The 18439-nt window shown below is 43.2% G+C and overlaps 1 protein-coding gene across 2 annotated transcripts in view; it reads left to right on the forward strand.

The window, feature by feature from the left end:
* Positions 1 to 18439, forward strand: part of LOC109562158 (uncharacterized) — a 446088-nt gene that overhangs the window by 378677 nt on the left and 48972 nt on the right. The gene's annotated exons all lie outside the window — the stretch shown is intronic.

Here is an 18439-nt window from a genome sequence, read left to right on the forward strand (position 1 = left end):
TCCCTGTTACCTTTCCCCACGTAAGGCAGGAGGGGGAGGCGGGGCTTGCTCTAAACCTTACTTTTAATATATCTGAGCAATGAGTCTAAATTACTACTTTATTTCAACCGATTCATCCCCACCCTTTAAGGTTTCACAGAGGATCTATCCAATGAACAAAGTCACTGTTTCTATGTCTGAGGCTACACGTATAGCCATCATCTACACAGTGCTGTAGACACAGAGACCCTGTTACAACACTGGGTGGGACCTCAGCCCTGGAAGGCACTTGTGAGTGACATGGAGGAGCGAGGCTGTAACTCTGAATCTCTGATTCTGCCTGTTTCCTTTGGCTGCTTCTGCTTCTAACTCCTGGATTTGTAAAACTTACAATATGTAAATAGCTTGTTTTTTTCACTTCTGATTCTTCCTCTTCAGGCCTAAATGGGAAGCTCTGAAACGCTCATGCCTGACAAAATGCCAGTTCCATATCATTATCTTCGCCATCACCACAGTTATTTCTTGAGCCCTTGCAAAATGCCGTTCCCATCCTGAGCTCTTTTCTCGCGTTATCTCATTTATCCTCACAGCAGCTCTGTGGAGAAGGTAATCCTGTTCCCATCTGACAGCCAGAGAAGCAGAGGCCAGGAAGGTGAGCTTGCCAAGAAGAGAGATCCCAGCCCCATTGGCCGACTCCAGAGCAGGAGTTTTCAGTCACTTTGCTCCCTGCCTCCTGAATCAATAAATCATTGAAATTTCACTGTTGTTTTCATCTCATAAGAATAACAAAAACCCACGTTTGATTCAGATCCATGACTTCACTCCTCAATTTCTTTTCTCAAACTCAGTTCTTGAAGAGGAGAAAGATATAAGGTTTACAGTCCCAGGCCCTGATTCAAGGTGCAGGATGGAGAGTCTTGGGCCTCCATTCTCTGTGGAGCCAGTTTCCTATGAATAATTCACTGTGCAAACACAAGACACCAGAAAGGACTAGGCTGAACTGCCCAAGCTGCGGTCCCCTCTGCATCCAAGGTGAATTGCCCTTTCTCTCTGATAACTTGAGAGCCAGGGAGATAGAGCCTAGCAGCTTGTACAATACTTCCCTCTGCTGGCCACTGGTATGAATTACCCCCTGAATGGTGGTCTTAAAGATTTTCCAATGGGCACACCAAAGAATATTTTTAGAGAACCCGTTTCCAGGTTCCCAGATTTTATAAGGTATCTTTTCCTAAAACTGGTTAGCCTGAGAACAATGTCTGTGTTCATAATAATCCTATCCTTACTGGAAAGCATACCCCTCACTTTTCACAAATCTTAACTCAGGAGCCATAGCCCCAAATGTGAAAATTTCCAGGTCCAAGTTCCCAGACAAAAAGGTTCCTTTAATAATTTAACTCAACTTCCTTCAATAACTAATTAAGGCAATTTTAAATTTCACAGATTTTTCTTTTCCATCCCTTGAACTTGAAGGAGAGTACTGTGAAAGTTGTAGAGGATATTGGAAATAATAACAATAGATTAATAGGTACATTTAAAGAATTATATCAGAGTTTAATTTTTTAAATCCAATATTTATAATATGCTGGAAGTTATTATCTTAATTCCATATGAACTTGGTGGTGACCATTTAGCATCAATTTTTAAATGTGAGTATAGATAACATAATTTTTCATAATTGCTTTAGAAGGCACAGGGGCAAAAATGGGTGAAGCCCATTGTAGCCTAGGGTGGCCCTTGTTGACTGATAATTTGCTCTCATCCACCCACCCACCCATCCATCCATCTATCTTAACCACCCATCCATCCAACACCCATTGAGCATCTACTATGTGTCAGGAATTGTTTTAGGCACTAGATATAAAAATGATGAGTAAGAACTGACATGTGATATGCCAACTTCTTACTTATGAGTCCCTCTAGGGAGTTGAGTGAAGGGAAATAGATTAATTTAGTAATTTCTCAAATAAATGTAAGGATTCACCTTTGGTAAGTACTTCCAAGGAAGGGTATTCAGTGATGAGACAATGTATAATGAGGATTATATGTATATAATATATATATATATATAAACATTAATGTATATATACATTAATGTATTAATGTATATAACATATATATGTATATAATGTCAATGTATGATGACACTATATAATGAAGATTGACCTAACTCATGGTGAAGATGTCAGGAATAAGATCTGAACTCAGAAAAAGGTATTCAGCAATCTATATGAAAATCCAGGAAGAAAGGGCATTTTAATGAGGCAGGATTGGCAAGAAGTAGGATCAACCTTTGCCGAGTCAGTTGTGTTTTAGAAAGGGCATTTACTCTTACACAAAACAGTCCATATTGAAAATCAGTGGAAGCAAATTTTCCCCAGGGAATATTTGGCAATTTTTGGAGACATTTTTGGTTGCTGCAGCTGGGTTGTGCTCATGGCATCTGGTGCGTAGAGGCAAAGGATGCTGCTAAGCATGCTACAGTGTTCAGGATAGCACCGCACAGCAAAGTGTCCAGGCTGGCCCTAAGGTCAGTGGTGGAGATGCTGAGAGGGCAGGGAAGGCCCAGTAAGGGTCTACCCTGGATGTGGATTCATTCATCCGTCCATTCATTCATTCAGCAGGTGCTCATTGGGTACCCACTATGTTTGAGACACTCTTCTGGGGGTAATCAAGGCATACCAGGCACTCCCTAACCAAAATTGTCACCTCCAATGGCCTGATTGTGTTCATGTTACCCAGCCTAAACTTTTCACTATTAGAATGGTGGGCAAAACTGGTCTGGCTGCCTGTAGAAAAAAAGATAAAAATCTATGGATATTATTCACAATCTGGTCACTGCAATAAGGTAATGGTGAAACTGTATGTCTGTCAACAGGGAAATAGCTTCATAATTTGGTGCATCCATACAGTGGAATACTGGGCTGCCAAAAAAAGAAAAGAGATAAATTTCTTTGAGATGACTCAGAAAATAACCGTGAAGATATTAACTGGAAAATTTTTTCTGAACAGCAGATTGAATGTAGTTGATTTGATTTTTTAAAAAATTGGTTTTTATGAGTGTTTACTTGTGCATGCAATTGCTGGGAAAATTCTCACCAAATTTTTTAAATGTCTGTTTCGAGGAAGTGGGGGAAAATGTTTAACATGTTCATCAGGAAAAGTTCCCTACCTGATTTCCTCCTTTAACACCACCTAGATTCTCCCTAGTTCATCCTCTCAGTTATTATCACCTTCCATCACAGTATCTATTCCATGCTGTTAATCCAAGGTTCTTCAGAATTTGCTGCCAGACAGTCTTCATGGGCCCTTCTTGGGAGCTGGTCTTCCTGCCCCAGCCCTGTTCCCACCCCACCTCCCCAGAGCTTAAGTCAGGTGAACTTGTATCACACCACACTCGTACAAGACAGGCTTACCTCTGTGCCTGTAAAACAGTCCTTTGCTTTTTCTACTTGTATTAATTCAGATAGACTGGGTTACATGACATTTATAAATAATCTCCAAATTTCAGTAACTTAAAGTAACAAGGGCTTCCATGATGGCTCAGCGGGTAAAGAATCTGCTTGCAATATAGGAGACATAAGAGTTGCTGGTTTGATCCCTGAGTCAGGAAGATTCCCCATGGAAGGAAATGGCAACCCACTCCAGTATTCTTGCCTGGAAAACCCCATGGGCAGAGGAGTATGGTGGGCTACATACAGTCCATGGGGTCGCAAAGAGTTGGACACAACTGAGCAACTATGCACACACATGAAGTAACACAGGTCTAGTTCTCACACATCAACATCAGCATGTCTGTTTGTAGGTTGACTAGGCAGCTCTGCTCCGTGTCATCCTCAACTGAGGGTCCAAACTGAAGGAACTCTAACCCTCCACTTATAGGAGGGAAAGGGGAGAGGTGTTTACTGTTACAGCTAGCAGCTGGAAGTTACTCCTACTCACATTTCATTGGCCAAAATGAGTCTTACAGCCACACCTAACATAAAATGAGACAGAGAATTTTAGCCCTATAATTTGCTTGGAAGGTCACGGATCATATACTCTACATTCAAATACTCTACATCCTTACTTCTTTATCTGGTCACTTCTTGTGGTTTTTGTCAATCTTAGCTACATATTTTTTGAAGTTACATCATAAAATGTATGATGTGCAAGTTTTATAATCAAGATTTATAGTCACTATTTTCTTTATGAATTGAACTTTTTATTATTTGATATATCCTTCTTTAGCTGTAGTAATGCTTTTGGCCTGAAAATATGTTTTGTCTTACATTAATATGTACTATTAATATAATTTTGTCTAATATTTGTATTTTGTCCACCCTTTCAACATTTTTTAAATTAATATTTTAGATGTGTTTCTTATAAACAATATATAGATTTTTAAAATCCAGTTCAGTATTCTTTGGCTTATAATTGAAGTATTTTTTCATTCATATTTAATGTAATTATTGATATATTTGGGTCCATATCTACACCTTGTTAAATGCTTTCACTTGTCCCACATGCTTTATATTCTTTTTATTCTTCTTTTTTGCCTTTGGAGTGGTTAAATATTCTATTTTTTCACTCTGTTACCTTGCAAGCTATATACTTTTTTACTATTCTTTTTAAAGTTATCATGGCAATCACAATGTTATCTTGGATTTATCAAAGTCTAATGTTAATTAATGGGGCTTCCCAGGCTCAGTGGTAAAGAATTCACCTGCCAATACAGGAGACAAGTGTTCATTCCTGGGGTCGGGATGACCTCCTGGGAAGGCAATGAATGGCAACCACTCAAGGATACTTCCCTGGGAAGTCCCATGGACAGGGGAGCTTGGCATGCTGCAGTCCATGGGGTTGTAAAAGAGTCGGATGTGGCTTAGCAACTAACCATCAACAATAACAACGTTAATTAACATTTCAGTCTTCTTCCATAGTAATACAAGGACTTCCGAACATTTTAGTTCCATTTGTCCTCCCTCCTTACTACGTGTATTTGTTATAAAAATATAACTTTTTAAATCCCCAATGGACATTGCCATGTTGTTTTGTAGAGTCTACTTCATTTGGATTTCCTCAGATTAACCTTTGCATTGTTCTTCATTTCTTCCTGCATCTATATGTATCATATTAAATCATTTTCCTTCTGCTTAAAGATGCTTTAGTATCTGCAGCTATTAAAGAATCCTGAAAATGTCTTAACCTTTCTTATTAGAGGCTACTTTCACTGGGCATGGAATTCTAGGTTGGCATTTATTTTCTTTCAGTACTTGAAAGATACTTAAATTCTGTTAATTTCTAGCTTCCATTGTTTCTGTCAAGAAGTAAGCTAACAGTCTATTCCATTTTCTCAAGTAGTGATAGCTCCTTTTAACATTTTTTTTTTGGTCTTTGGTTTTCATATATTTTACTATGACGTACCTAGGTCGTGTTGTTATTTAATCGCTAAGTCGCGAATGACTTTTTTGTGACACCATGGACTGTAGCCCACCAGGCTCCTCTGTCCATGGGATTTTCCAGGCAAGAACACTGGAGTGGGTTGCCATTTCCTTCTCCAGGGAATCTTCCTGTACCAGGGATTGAACCCCCATCTCCTGCATTGGCAGGATACTTAGGTGTAGTTTTCTTTTTATTTGTCCTGCTTGGGGTTCCCAGGGATTCTGGAAACTGTGGCTTGCTTTTAGTCAATTTTGGCAGTTTCTCAAATATCTTCTCTTCAAATTATTGCTATTGCCCTATTCTCTCTCATCTCTTTCTAAAACTTCAGTTTTCACTTTATCTTCCTTATCTGTTGTTCTCTCCACAGTATTTTCCATCATTGTGTCTATGTTTCATCCTGATGTTTTCTTCTAACTGACTTCCCGGTTCATCAGTTCCCCCTGTGACTATGCCTAATCTGCTTTGAAGCCATCCACTGAGCTCTTCACTTTTGTTATTGTATTTTTCAACTCTAAATTTCTACTTGGTTATTTTTCAAATCAAGATTACCCCCCACGCACACACACCTTTAAGTTTACAGTTCTCTGCTGTATTTTTACATCTCCAAAGTCTGTGTCCAGTAACTCCAAAAGTGGAATTCTCTGGGATTGTTTCTATTGTAGTTGTTTCTGTTGGATCTCATTCATGTTGTCTTCTTTCCTTAGGTATCTGGGTATTTTCATGCTCAAATTGTATGTGAAAAATTGCTAGTAGAAGTAACATGTGACATTATGGTGTTATCTTCTTCCAGACAGTACTTAACATTTGCTTCTGCTAGACACCTGGGGATATTAGCAATTTAGGATAGTCTTAATCCAACTTAAAGAATTAAACTCATTGAAAGCTGGGTTGAGGCTCTACAAAATCTGGGGTTATTTCTGATTTGCCTAGTCTTAAGGTGTAGTCCTTCAGGGTCTTTGCCTAAAATGGGGAGTTACAGTGCCTCTCTTCTTTGGTGGGCACTGGATTCCACCTTTTGTCCCATTTAACATGCAAAATTGCCTAGGTACTGCTTAACTTTTCAGTTTCTTAGCTCTCTCTTCCTGAAGCAGTAAATGTCCCAAGGGGGAAGAACCCCTAGTTTTGGGGCTTGTCTCCTTGAACAGCTGCTGCTGCTGCTGCTAAGTCGCTTCAGTCGTATCCGACTCTATGCGACCCCATAGACGGCAGCCCACCAGGCTCCCCCGTCCCTGGGATTCTCCAGGCAAGAACACTGGAGTGGGTTGCCATTTCCTTCTCCAATGCGTGAAAGTGAAAAGGGAAAGTGAAGTCGCTCAGTCGTGTCCGACTCTTAGCGACCCCATGGACTGCAGCCTACCAGGCTCCTCTGTCCATGGGATTTTCCAGACAAGAGTACTGGAGTGGGGTGCCATTGTCTGCTCTGCCTTGAACAGCTATCTTTTCCCAAAACTTGGTTTGGCGATTCTTCATTAACTTATTGTCTTTGATGCCTTCAGGCTGATTTCATTCTCGTTTGGTCCAGACTTTCTAATTGTCCTCAGGAAGAGAGGAGAGCCCAGTGATGTAGTCTGCTGTGATCAGCTGGCAGGAAATGTAGATTCAAGAAGTCGTCCCTGTGTATGTACATGTGCGCACACTATGTGAGTGGCGAGCACTAAGGTCAACCAGAGAGCAGGGACCTATTTTTGTTTTAGGGAATGAAAGTCTCATGTTGCCAGATTTTCCAGTTTTTTCTTTCCAAGAGAAGTAGGAAATGCAGACTTTTTAAATGTGAAATTCCAATTTTCAATGGTGGTTAAAAAATTAACTCTCAATGAGCCAAACAAGACCCATCTAGGGTCCAAACCCAGCCCATAGGACACCAGTTTGAAATAGCTAGACTATAGTCTGTGTTGATGGGAGAAGTGGGGTGAAGGGTAGCTCTCCTGCACCATTAAACACTAGCTTCCAGTAGTCCAGGCTGCCTTGGATAAACTTGTGAAAGTCACTCAGTCATGTCCAACTCTTTGTGACCCCATGGACTAGCCAGAATACTGGAGGGGGTAGCCTTTCCCTTCTTCAGGGAATGTTCCCAATACAGGGGTTGAACCCAGGTCTCCGGCATTGCAGGTGGATTCTTTGCCAGCTAAGCCACAAGGGAAGCCCAAGAATACTGGAGTAGGTAGCCTATCCCTTCTTCAGTGGATTTTTCTGACCCAGGAATCAAACCGGGGTCTCCTGCATTGCAGGCAGATTCTTTAACAACTGAGCTATCAGGGAAGCCATAAGTTAATCAAAGTGAAAGTTGCTCAGTTGTGTCCAACTCTTGGTGACTCTATGAACTATACAGTCCATGGAATTCTCCAGACCGGAATACTGCAGTGGGGAGCCTTGCCCTTCTCCAGGGGGTTCTTTCTAATCCAGGGATTGAACCCAGGTCTCCCACATTGCAGGCGGATTCTTTACCAGCTGAGCCATGAAGGGAGCCCAGATAAACTTGAGGCCCTCATATAAAAAATAGCTTTAAGACCACTTTATGTCTGAACTGAAATCTCTTAAAAATGCCAAGGGGAGGATGGGTTCCAATCATAATATAAACAACATTTCTGAACAATCTCCCATCTCTCTCCCAAATTCTCCTCATAGCAACCTAGCAGCTACTCCATTTCCCCTTAATTTATCTCTTAATTCCTCCCAATTCAGGCAATTCCTGGCTCCTATCTCTCATCCCCCTTCTCACCTTCTGATCTATTCTGCTTTCTCCAATAGGTGATTTCCTGTCTTTTCTTCAGTGAACCCATCAACTTATCCAACCCACAGCATCACAAAGTTCAGAACCCCTCCCCTATTTTCCTACAGTCTGCACTAGAAAGTCTCCAAAACTTAGCTGGCCAAGACTAAATCTTCCTTCAGAGGAAGTGGGGGTGGCAAGAAACGGTGCTGTAAATACTCTAAAATACATATGTTTTCCTATCCCATCAGCTGTGCCATCTGGGCTGGGGTGAACCAAGGACAAGATGTCATTTGCAGAGGAGGTAGAGCCCTTATCCTGGATGCTTTGGCAGCAAGGTGACTTTTCCGATGGCTGTCATCTCCTTGTCACTTACCCTCTGTTGAAAGGACAGGGCCCCCACCCAAGCCACCACCCCTCCCATAAATGGGGAGGGAGAAGTTAGAAGGAAGAGAAGTCAAACATGGACTTTTTTCTGATGTGTCTAATAATAGAAAGTTGGCAAAGCGTGTCACAGAATACAAAGTATTTGATAAAAATAGCATATGTTGAGCTTGGGATTCAAGCTAGAGATGCATGGAAATGAAATTTGCTCCTTCCTTGAGTGTTCCCATGCTAGTGTAACAATTCTGTCTCTCTCATTAATGAGGGTTCAAATGCTGTTTTCTGTGGCCAAGCAGCTTCCTTTCCCAGGGTCTGATGGTGGAGGAGGTGCTGGCTCGATTAAAGAAAGCATGAGACTGAGAGGGTCACGGGCCATGGGCGTGGCTCCACCACCCGCAGACCCACCCTTGACTTTGACATGCAGCGTCAGGTCTACCTTCCACCAGCGTGAGGGTTTTCTAAACAAGCTCGGAGCCTGAACAGTAGTAATCTTACTCCCCTAGAGGAAGGCACTGCCCAGGCGGCCCTCAGTAAAGCCAAGTCCATAAAGGCTGCTGTTTTCCTTCCCCTCAGTCACCTTCTGGAGAAGGAAACAAATACCACTCCAGTGTTCTTGCCTGGAGAATCCCAGGGACAGAGGAGCCTGGTGGGCTGCCGTCTACGGGGTTGCACAGAGTTGCACAACTGAAGCGACTTAGCAGCAGCAGCAGCTTCTCAAGGTGTCTGGGACTCAGATTCCGCTCTTGCTCCTGAGGAACCCACAAGGCTATCCCTCTCAGTCAGGTTGGAACTCAAGGCTTGCCCTTTCTCAAAGCACATCCCACAGCCCAGAGAATTACTTACCCTTGGACTGTTGCCTCTCACCAGCTCTTCCAGATCCATCTCCTCAACATCCTGCTCTTGGCTGAGCTTCCTTTATTGAGAAGCAAAGCTGAGCCAATCTAATAATAAGAACAAGGGATCAGGTGGCCCCTTTTAAATTGCTTTTTAAAATTGTGGGTAAGATATACATGACATAAAACTACCATCTTATTTTTAAGTGTACAGTTCCGTTTACATTGTTGTGCAACCATACCATCATCCGCCTCCGGAACTCTTTTCCTCTTCTCAAACCGAAACTCGGTACCCAGTAGACAACGCTGCCACATGTCCCCCTCCCAACCCCAGCCTCTGACAACTGCCATTCTATTTTCTGTCTCTATGAATTTAACTACTCCAGATACCATATATGGGTGGAATCATACAGTATTCATCCTTTTGTGACTGGCTTATTTCACCTAGCGTAGTGTCCTCAAGGTTCATCCATATTGTGGCATGTGTCAGAATGATGTTCCTTTTTCAAAAGGGCTGAACAGTATTCCATAGCATGAACATACTACCTTTTGTTGATCTGTTCATCCATTGATGGACACTTGGGTTGCTTCCACCTTTTGGCCATTGTGAATAACGCAGCAATGAATGTGGATGCTTTTTTCCTGACTGTTTTGCCCCATTTGTCTTTTAACAAGACTTTTTAGGAAAGTTATCCAAATGGTGCATTATTTCAGGAATCTGAGGCCAACCCTTGAGAGCTGTTTTAGACAGACTTGATGTTTCTTGCAAAAAAAAAAAAAAACTGTCACATGCATATAAGGCTGCCTGGGGATATGTATTCTGGCTTCATGTGTTGTGTGCTTTCCTCACTGATAGGGTTAAGAAATTACGTCCAGTGAGGGGAACATGTTTCTGACTATAGATGCATAACTTCTCAGGCCACTTGACCGTGGCACTCTTGACAGTGGCTGATTGGCAGACAGTGACGGGGGAGGTGATAGGCTAATACAGGTGCAAGAAGGCTTTGACATCAGCAAACATGTATCCTGACATGGGCTTCAAACACCTCCCTTGTTCTGACTCTTTAGGGTCCTTGCTGATTCACATCCACCCCCTCCCCAAGCTTTTAATTTTCCACCGTCAGCATTGCAACATGCTCATGTTTAACAAAACTACAAAGCAAATCATCCCTCACCTTGCCCCCACCCTGAGCCCTGTCACATTTCCTCTCCCACCCTCTCTCCCTGTCTTCTCCAAGAGACCTGCTTCACCCTCACTTCCACATCCCCACCTCCATCCGCTCCTAAACCCATCACACTCTGGTGCCCATACTCTGCTAGCTCTGGGTCCCGATACATGGCCTGCTGGGCCTCCCGGTTGAACTCCTGATAGACCTGAGTCCCAGCCCCCTGTTCAAGGCGAGAGCACTGCATCTTGAGTGGTCCTGGCATCTTGCTCCAGAGACAGTCCTTAGAACACCAAGAATTTTGTATTTTATTATTTTTTAAAATTTAAAATCTTTTATACAGTTTTTAAAAGCTACACTCTGTTCACAGCTATTACAAAATCTTGACTGTTTGGACAGATCACATTTATGTCCAAATTCTTTCTTTTAAAAAATTGTTTTAAAATCTGTAATGCAATTTGTAAAGGTTATTTCCCATTCACAGGTATTGCAGAATATTGGCTATGTATCCCATGTTGTGCAGTACACCCTTGAGCCCATCTTACACCCTGTAGTTCTGTATCACCTACGACTCCACCCTTATATTGCCCTCTACTCCCCCCTGGTAACCACTAGTTTGTGCTCTATACCTGTGAGTCTGCTTCTTTTCGTTATATTCACTAGTTTGTTGTATACTGATATTATACAGTATTTGTCTTTCTCTGTCTGACTTATTTCACTTAGCATAATGCCCTCCAAGTCCATCCATGTTTTTGCAGATGACAAAATTTCATTTTTATAACTATATATAAAGTATATGTTTACTACTATGTAATAGTATTCCATTGTATAGATGAATCACATCTTCTTTATCCATTCATCTGTTTTTTCATTTTTATTAAATGAGTTTATTTATTTACTTGGCTGCACCGGATCTTACTTGCGGCATGTGGGATCTAGTTCCCTGACCAGGGATGGAACCCGAGTCCCCTGCATTGTGAGTTCAGAGTCTTAGCCACTGGACCACCTGAGAAATCCCCCATTCATCTGTTGGTGGATACTTACATTGCTTCCATATCTTGGCAAGTGAAATAATACTACTATTTATTTCTCTTCCTCATCAAGAGAAGAGCTAAGACATATATAAAGTAGATAGCTAGTGGAAAGTTTCTGTGTAACACAGGAAGCTCAACCTGGTGTTCTGTGACAAACTAGAAGGGTGGGATGGGGGTGGGGGGCGGGAGGAAGGTTAGAGAGGGAGTGGACATGAGTGTACTTACGGCCGATCCACGTTACACAGCAGAAACCAACACTACATTGTAAAGCAATTATCCTCCAATTTAAAAAAATTTTTAAATTGAAAAGAAAAAAGAGAAGAGGTAAGGGATATAATCTAGACCCACACTCTTACAAACTCAGAAATGAAGTCAATACTTGCAAATCACCTTTCAGACAGTGGAGCATGGTGATGAGGAGATCACCTTTATCATCAAACTTTGATACAATTCCCGCCTCTGTCAGTTGCTAGCTGGGACACCTTGGGCAAGCTTCTTATACTGTCTGTCTCTTCTCCTCATTTCTGGATGGCAATTGTAATTGCACCTACCTTGTAGAACTATTAGGAAAAATAAGAAAATGTGTGTTGAGTGCTGAGCACAGCATATGGCTTGTAGGAATATAATTTCAAAAGGATGAGCTCTTATTACAACTTTTTATTGGTGTAAGTTGATGTTAGTACTTATATCTGTCTTGATATTCATGCCTGTAAAATTTGAACGAATAAATCTCATAAGACTAAGGGATTTACTGCAGAATTCTCTAGGGAGTGATTTTTTCCAAAGAGATCAGATCAGAAGCATTTACTGAAGACGGCATGAGAACTGCAGGGAGAAGCATTGTCTGGGGGCCACTGAAAGGCACAGTCACTGAGGGAGGGTGAGCTTTCCTGGATGTGAGGGGATAAACCAAAAAGACAGGAGAGTGTGAAGAAATGTGTGCCTCACTGATTAGTGACACTTAAGATGGTCTCCATGATGCAGATACAAACACAGACTGTGGGAAAACAGCCAATGGAAAAGCTGTAGGAACTAAAACTACATGATAGCTAACAGGCTGGCCACCACATGAGGAGTCTACTGTTTGATGAATTTCACAAAACTGCAACCCTCGTTTTAAAGTAAGTAGAGATATTCCAAGAAGAGATTGCAGGGTCCATGAATAGGTACACGGGTCTGATAAAATGACTGAAGTATAGGCCGAAACTAAAAGCCATTGAGGTGAAATTGACACATATGTTCCACACGTGGAGGCTGGAGGGTGGCTGGGCTGAGGTGCAAGTCTAGTCCAGGGTGATTCTGCACAGCCGTAGAGCGCCTGACCTGTGGCTGGTGGGCACTGAGGTGCTATGAGTGTAAAACATGCACAACTCTCAAGGTGGAATAAAAAAATGTAAAATATATCAACAATGTAAAAAAAATATTAGTTGCATGTTAAAATGGTAACAGTTTAGACATAAATGTTGGGCAAAATAGAAGATTGTGTTCAGTCGCCAAGTCATGTCTGACTCTTCACAGCCCCATGGACTGCAGCAGGCCAGGTTTCCCTGTCCCTCACCGTCTCCTGGGGTTTGCCCACATTCATGTCTATTCAGTGATGCCACACAACCATTTCATCCTCTGTTGCCCTCTTCTGCCTTCAATCTTTCCTTGCATCAGGGACTTTTCCAGTGAATCGGCTATTTGCATCAGGTGGCCAAAGTTTTTGAATGTTGAGTTTTAAGCCAGCTTTTTCACTCTCCTTTTTCACTTTCATCAAGAGGCTCTTCAGTTCCTCTTCGCTTTCTGCCATAAGAGTGGTGTCATCTGCACATCTGAGGTTATTGATATTTCTCCTGGAAATTTTGATTCTATCTTGTGCTTCATCCAGCTTGGCATTTCGCTTGATGTACTCTGCATATAAGTTAAATAAGCAGGATGACAGTATACAGCCTTGACATACTCCTTTCCCAATTTGGAACCAGTCCATTGTTCCATGTCCAGTTCTAACTGTTGCTTCGTGACCTGCATACAGATTTCTCAGGAGGCAGGTAAGATGGTCTGGTATTCCCATCTCTTTAAGAATTTTCCACAGTTTGTTGTGATCCACACAGTCAAAAGTTTTGGTGTAGTCAATAAAGCAGAAGTAGATGTTTAAAACTCAACATTCAAAAAACTAAGATCATGGCATCTGGTCCCATCACTTCATGGCAAATAGATGGGGAAACAATGGAAACCATGACAGACTTTATTTTCTTGGGGTCCAAAATCACTGCAGACGGTGACTGCAGCCATGAAATTAAAAGACTTGCTTGCTTGCTCCTTGGAAGAAAAGCCATGACCAACCTAGATAGCACATTAAAAAACAGAGACATTACTTTGCCGACAAAGGTCTGTCTAGTCAAAGCTATGGTTTTTCCAGTAGTCATGTATGGATGTGAGAGTTGGACCATAAAGAAAGCTGAGTGGCAAAGAATTGATGCTTTTGAACTATAGTATTGGAGAAGACTCTTCAGAGTCCCTTGAACTGCAAGGAAATCAAACTAGTCAATCCTAAAGGAAATAAGTCCTGAATATTCATTGGAAGGACTGATGCTGAAGCTGAAGCTCCAGTACTTTGGCCACCTGATGCAAAGAACTGACTCATTAGAAAAGACCGTGATGCTGGGAAAGATTGAGGGCAAGAGGAGGAGGGGACAACAGAGGATGAGATGGTTGGATGGCATCACTGACTCAATAGACATGAGTGTGAGCAAGCTCTGGGAGCTGGTGATGGACAGGGAGGCCTGGCGTGCTCCAGTCCATGGGGTTGCAAAGAGTCAGACACAACCGAGTGACTGAACTGAACTGGCCAAAGTGTTGGAGCTTCAGCTTCAGCATCAGTCCTTCCAGTGAATTTTCAGGGTTAATTTCCTTTAAGATTGACTGGTTTGATCCCTTGCTGTCCAGGGACTCTCAAGAGTCTTCTCCAGCACTACAGTTCAAAAGCATCAGTTCTTTGGCACTCAGCCTTCTTTATCATCCGATTCTCACATAGAGGATATGAAAATTAGTTTGACTGTTTTTTCTGTTTTAATGTGACTTCAAGAAAATGTAAAATTATATATATGGCTTGTATTTGTGACTTGCTTTATATTGCTATGGGACTGTGCTGGTTGGCTCAGCCCCACACTCCCCTGTCCCAGCCAAATCTAACTGGTATTAACCATGACCTTGGACAAGTTATTTAATCCATGGAAGCTCCATTTTCCTCATTAGTATGAAAGTGGTTGTAGGAGTTAAAGAGGGTAATTAAAAAGCATTAGTAGAGTGCCTTGCCTAGAGTAGGTAGTCAACGAATGTAAGCTGTTATTTTTTGTTGTTAGTTAAACCCATCGAACTGAAAATTTACTGTAGGTCAGTAGCATCTTGTATTAAAGGCAACACTATGGGACACTGTCACAGTCTACCAAGTGAGAGAGGAACATCTACCCACCTTTTAGAGCAGCGGTTCTCAGGCGCTAATGCCTGAGAGGGGTGCTACTGGCATCTAGCGGGTAGAGGACAGGGATGCTGCTAAACATCCTACAACATACGGAATAGCTCCCACCCCCCAAAACACACACACAGAAAACTATCAGGTCAGAATATCAGTAGGGCCCAAGGTGAGAAACCCTAAGTTAGAGGCTTTTGGTTGCTTGCAACTTACACTGATTGATGGTCAGATTCTAGCGTATGTATGATGTAAAGAGAAACTACAAATGCCATCCAGTTGCATGCCTCCCAGCCTGCAGCATCTTCGTCATCCAGGAAGTTATTAGAAATGCAGATTCTCAGGCTGTATCTCAGTTCCGCTGAATCAGAATCCCTGGAGGTGGAGCCCAAAAATCTATGGTTTAACAAGTCCTCTAGCAGATGCTAATATACTATAAAGGCTGAGAAACCTGCTCCTCTGTTTTCCTGGTTACCATTTCCTGCACATCCCAGGCCTGAGCAGCAGGTGGCAGCAAAGCCTATAAAGATGTTGTAATTCCTGCAAGAAGTTTGTGCTTTTGCCAAATCAGTTAGTAACAGAGTTGGGCGCCAGAGTGTTTTCACACTAGATCACAGTTAATAATGCCAGCTTTCTCATTTCAGGGAAGCCAGAGGGGAAATGGTTCATAGTCCTCCTAAGGTCCCTTCTTGGTCACACAGTGCTCCCAGGGCTTTGAAATTGTCCAATTCTAACATCTGTTACCGGAGAAGACAGTGGCACCCCACTCCAGTACTCTTGCCTGGAAAATCCCATGGATGGAGGAGCCTGGTAGGCTGCAGTCCATGGGGTCACTAAGAGTCGGGCACGACTGAGCGACTTCACTTTCAGTTTTCACTTTCACGCATTGGAGAAGGAAATGGCAACCCACTCCAGTGTTCTTGCCTGGAGAATCCCAGGGATGGGGGAGCCTCGTGGGCTGCCGTCTACGGGATCGCACAGAGTCCGACATGACTGAAGCGACTTAGCAGTAGCAGCAGCAACATCTGTTACAAAGGCATATTCTCCAACAGAGAATTTAGTGAGTAATCCGGTATGGACTATTCTCCTAAAATACTTCTCACCCTGTAAAATCCCAAAGCCAAGAGAATAAATCATTTCTGCTGTCCTCAGAAAGGACAAGAATTGTCCTCAGAATGCCAAGTATTCAACTCATCACCCATCTGAATGGACCCTTGGCCCTTCCTCATGGGCCAGATCTAGTGAATGATGAGCATCTCAAGTTTCCAGGGATCTTTTGTCTGGCAGAAAAAAACCTAAGTTTGTTTAACAAACTTTATTAAGGATAACAGTGTCAGATTTTGTTTTTCTGGGCTCCAAAATCACTGCAGATGGTGATTGCAGCCATGAAATTAAAAGATGCTTACTCCTTGGAAGGAAAGTTATGACCAACCTAGATAGCATATTCAAAAGCAGAGACATTACTTTGCCAACAAAGGTTCGTCTAGTCAAGGCTATGGTTTTTCCAGTGGTCATGTATGGATGTGAGAGTTGGACTGTGAAGAAAGCTAAGTGCCGAAGAATTGATGCTTTTGAACTATGGTGTTGGAGAAGACTCTTGAGAGTCCCTTGGACTGCAAGGAGATCCAACCAGTCCATTCTAAAGGAGATCAGCCCTGGGATTTCTTTGGAGGGAATGATGCTAAAGCTGAAACTCCAGTACTTTGGCCACCTCATGCGAAGAGTTGACTCATTGGAAAAGACTGTGATGCTGGGAGGGACTGGGGGCAGGAGGAGAAGGGGATGACAGAGGATGAGATGGCTGGATGGCATCACCGACTCGATGGACGTGAGTTTGAGTGAACTCCGGGAGTTGGTGATGGACAGGGAGGCCTGGTGTGCTGTGATTCATGGGGTGGCAAAGAGTCAGACATGGCTGAGCAACTGAACTGAACTGAACTGAAAAGTGAGATTTCAGTTCCGGTAATTTTCCATTTGTGCCACAAGGGGGCACCCTATAATGTCGTAGGCATTTAGGGTCTGGATGAAGGCCCTGAAAACGAAAGGTTGAGTGACCTGCTAGGCAGGGAAGAGTGGAGCAGGGAGCAGTTACTTTTCTTCCATCAAGTAGCTGAGTGATGTGGCTTCAGAGTTAGACTTCAGTCTTGGACTCTGGGCTTCCCTGGTGACTCAGACAGTAAAGAATCTGCCTGCAATGCTGGAGACCTGAGTTTGATCCCTGGGCTGGGAAAATGCCCTGGAGAAGGGAATGGCTACCCACTCCAGTACTCTTGCCTGGAGAATTCCATGAACAGAGCCGGCTACAGTTCATGGGGTCGCAAAGAGTCAGATGAGACTTAGCAACTAACACCACACAACCCTGGACTCTAGAGCTAGGTTTCTCAAAAGTGTGATCCCTGGTCCAACTACCTGGGAAGTAGTTGGAAAAGCAACTTCTTGGCCCCATCTCAGATAGCTGTATCCGATACCCTGGATGCAGGGCAGCCATTTCTTTTAATAAGCAGCTCCCACTCTCCCCCAAGGTGATTGCTCTGCAGGCTCTAGCTTGAGCACCACTGCTCTCCAGTCCAAAGCATCTCTCTGGTTATTGGCTGGGAGGCAAAACCACCTTGCTATATGATCTCATCACACTTCTGCCAGGAAGTGAGATCTAAGAGCCCACTTCTTGATGCCTAACATCTTCTTCAGGCCACTTACCTGAGAACACCTGAGGATACTGAGGTCTGTCACTCTGCATGAACCTGTGGAATCTCTGGCTCTGGGAGATACAATGGAGTGCTAAGTTGGACGTCTGTCCTCATGGAGCTTCCACTCTTCCTGTAGAAGATAGAATTGCCATAGAAAACCAAAGACGGAGGGAGTCCCGAAGGGTGTGGTTCTGGCTACAGGGGGAAGCAACATGGAAGTTCCCTATATGCCAAATTCCCTTCCTGACCTTGGACTTCCAGTCTTTCCCAATGCTGCTGCAGCCCCTCCCTTTCTCCTTCCTGTGCAACTGACCCCCCTGGGTTAGCCCCGATTGTCTCTTCCTTTTCCCCTAATCTCCCATGGCTCTTGTCTTATTTCTCCCACCCCATTCTGGTTTTGTTTAAAATCACAGAAGTCCAGGGCTAGGTCCAGCAGGGATGGGGACCCCAGAGGGGCAGGGGGAAAGGAGAGAACAGAGTGGACAAAGGCAGGTTTCCTTGTGGGGTAAAGCCCAAGAACCTCTGACTGCACTGGAATCCTGGTTGCTCCTGCCCATCATGCCATGCAAGTCTGGAGGATTGAGAGCACCCCAGGCTGCAGAGAGTGGGAGAAGTGGCTGAACCTGAGCTTAGCTTTGGCAGGTGAGCAGAAGGGAGGGAAGGGCCATGCCAGCCCCATAGCAGGGAGGAGCTGAGGTGTGATGGGGAGTCATGTGAAGTAAGACTGGATGGGTCTCCAGACTGAGAAGATGACAAAGTTTGACTTCAATGATG

This window comes from Bos indicus, chromosome 7 (genome assembly GCF_029378745.1).
Source record: "Bos indicus isolate NIAB-ARS_2022 breed Sahiwal x Tharparkar chromosome 7, NIAB-ARS_B.indTharparkar_mat_pri_1.0, whole genome shotgun sequence".
In the NCBI taxonomy this organism is placed as follows: Eukaryota; Metazoa; Chordata; class Mammalia; order Artiodactyla; family Bovidae; genus Bos; species Bos indicus.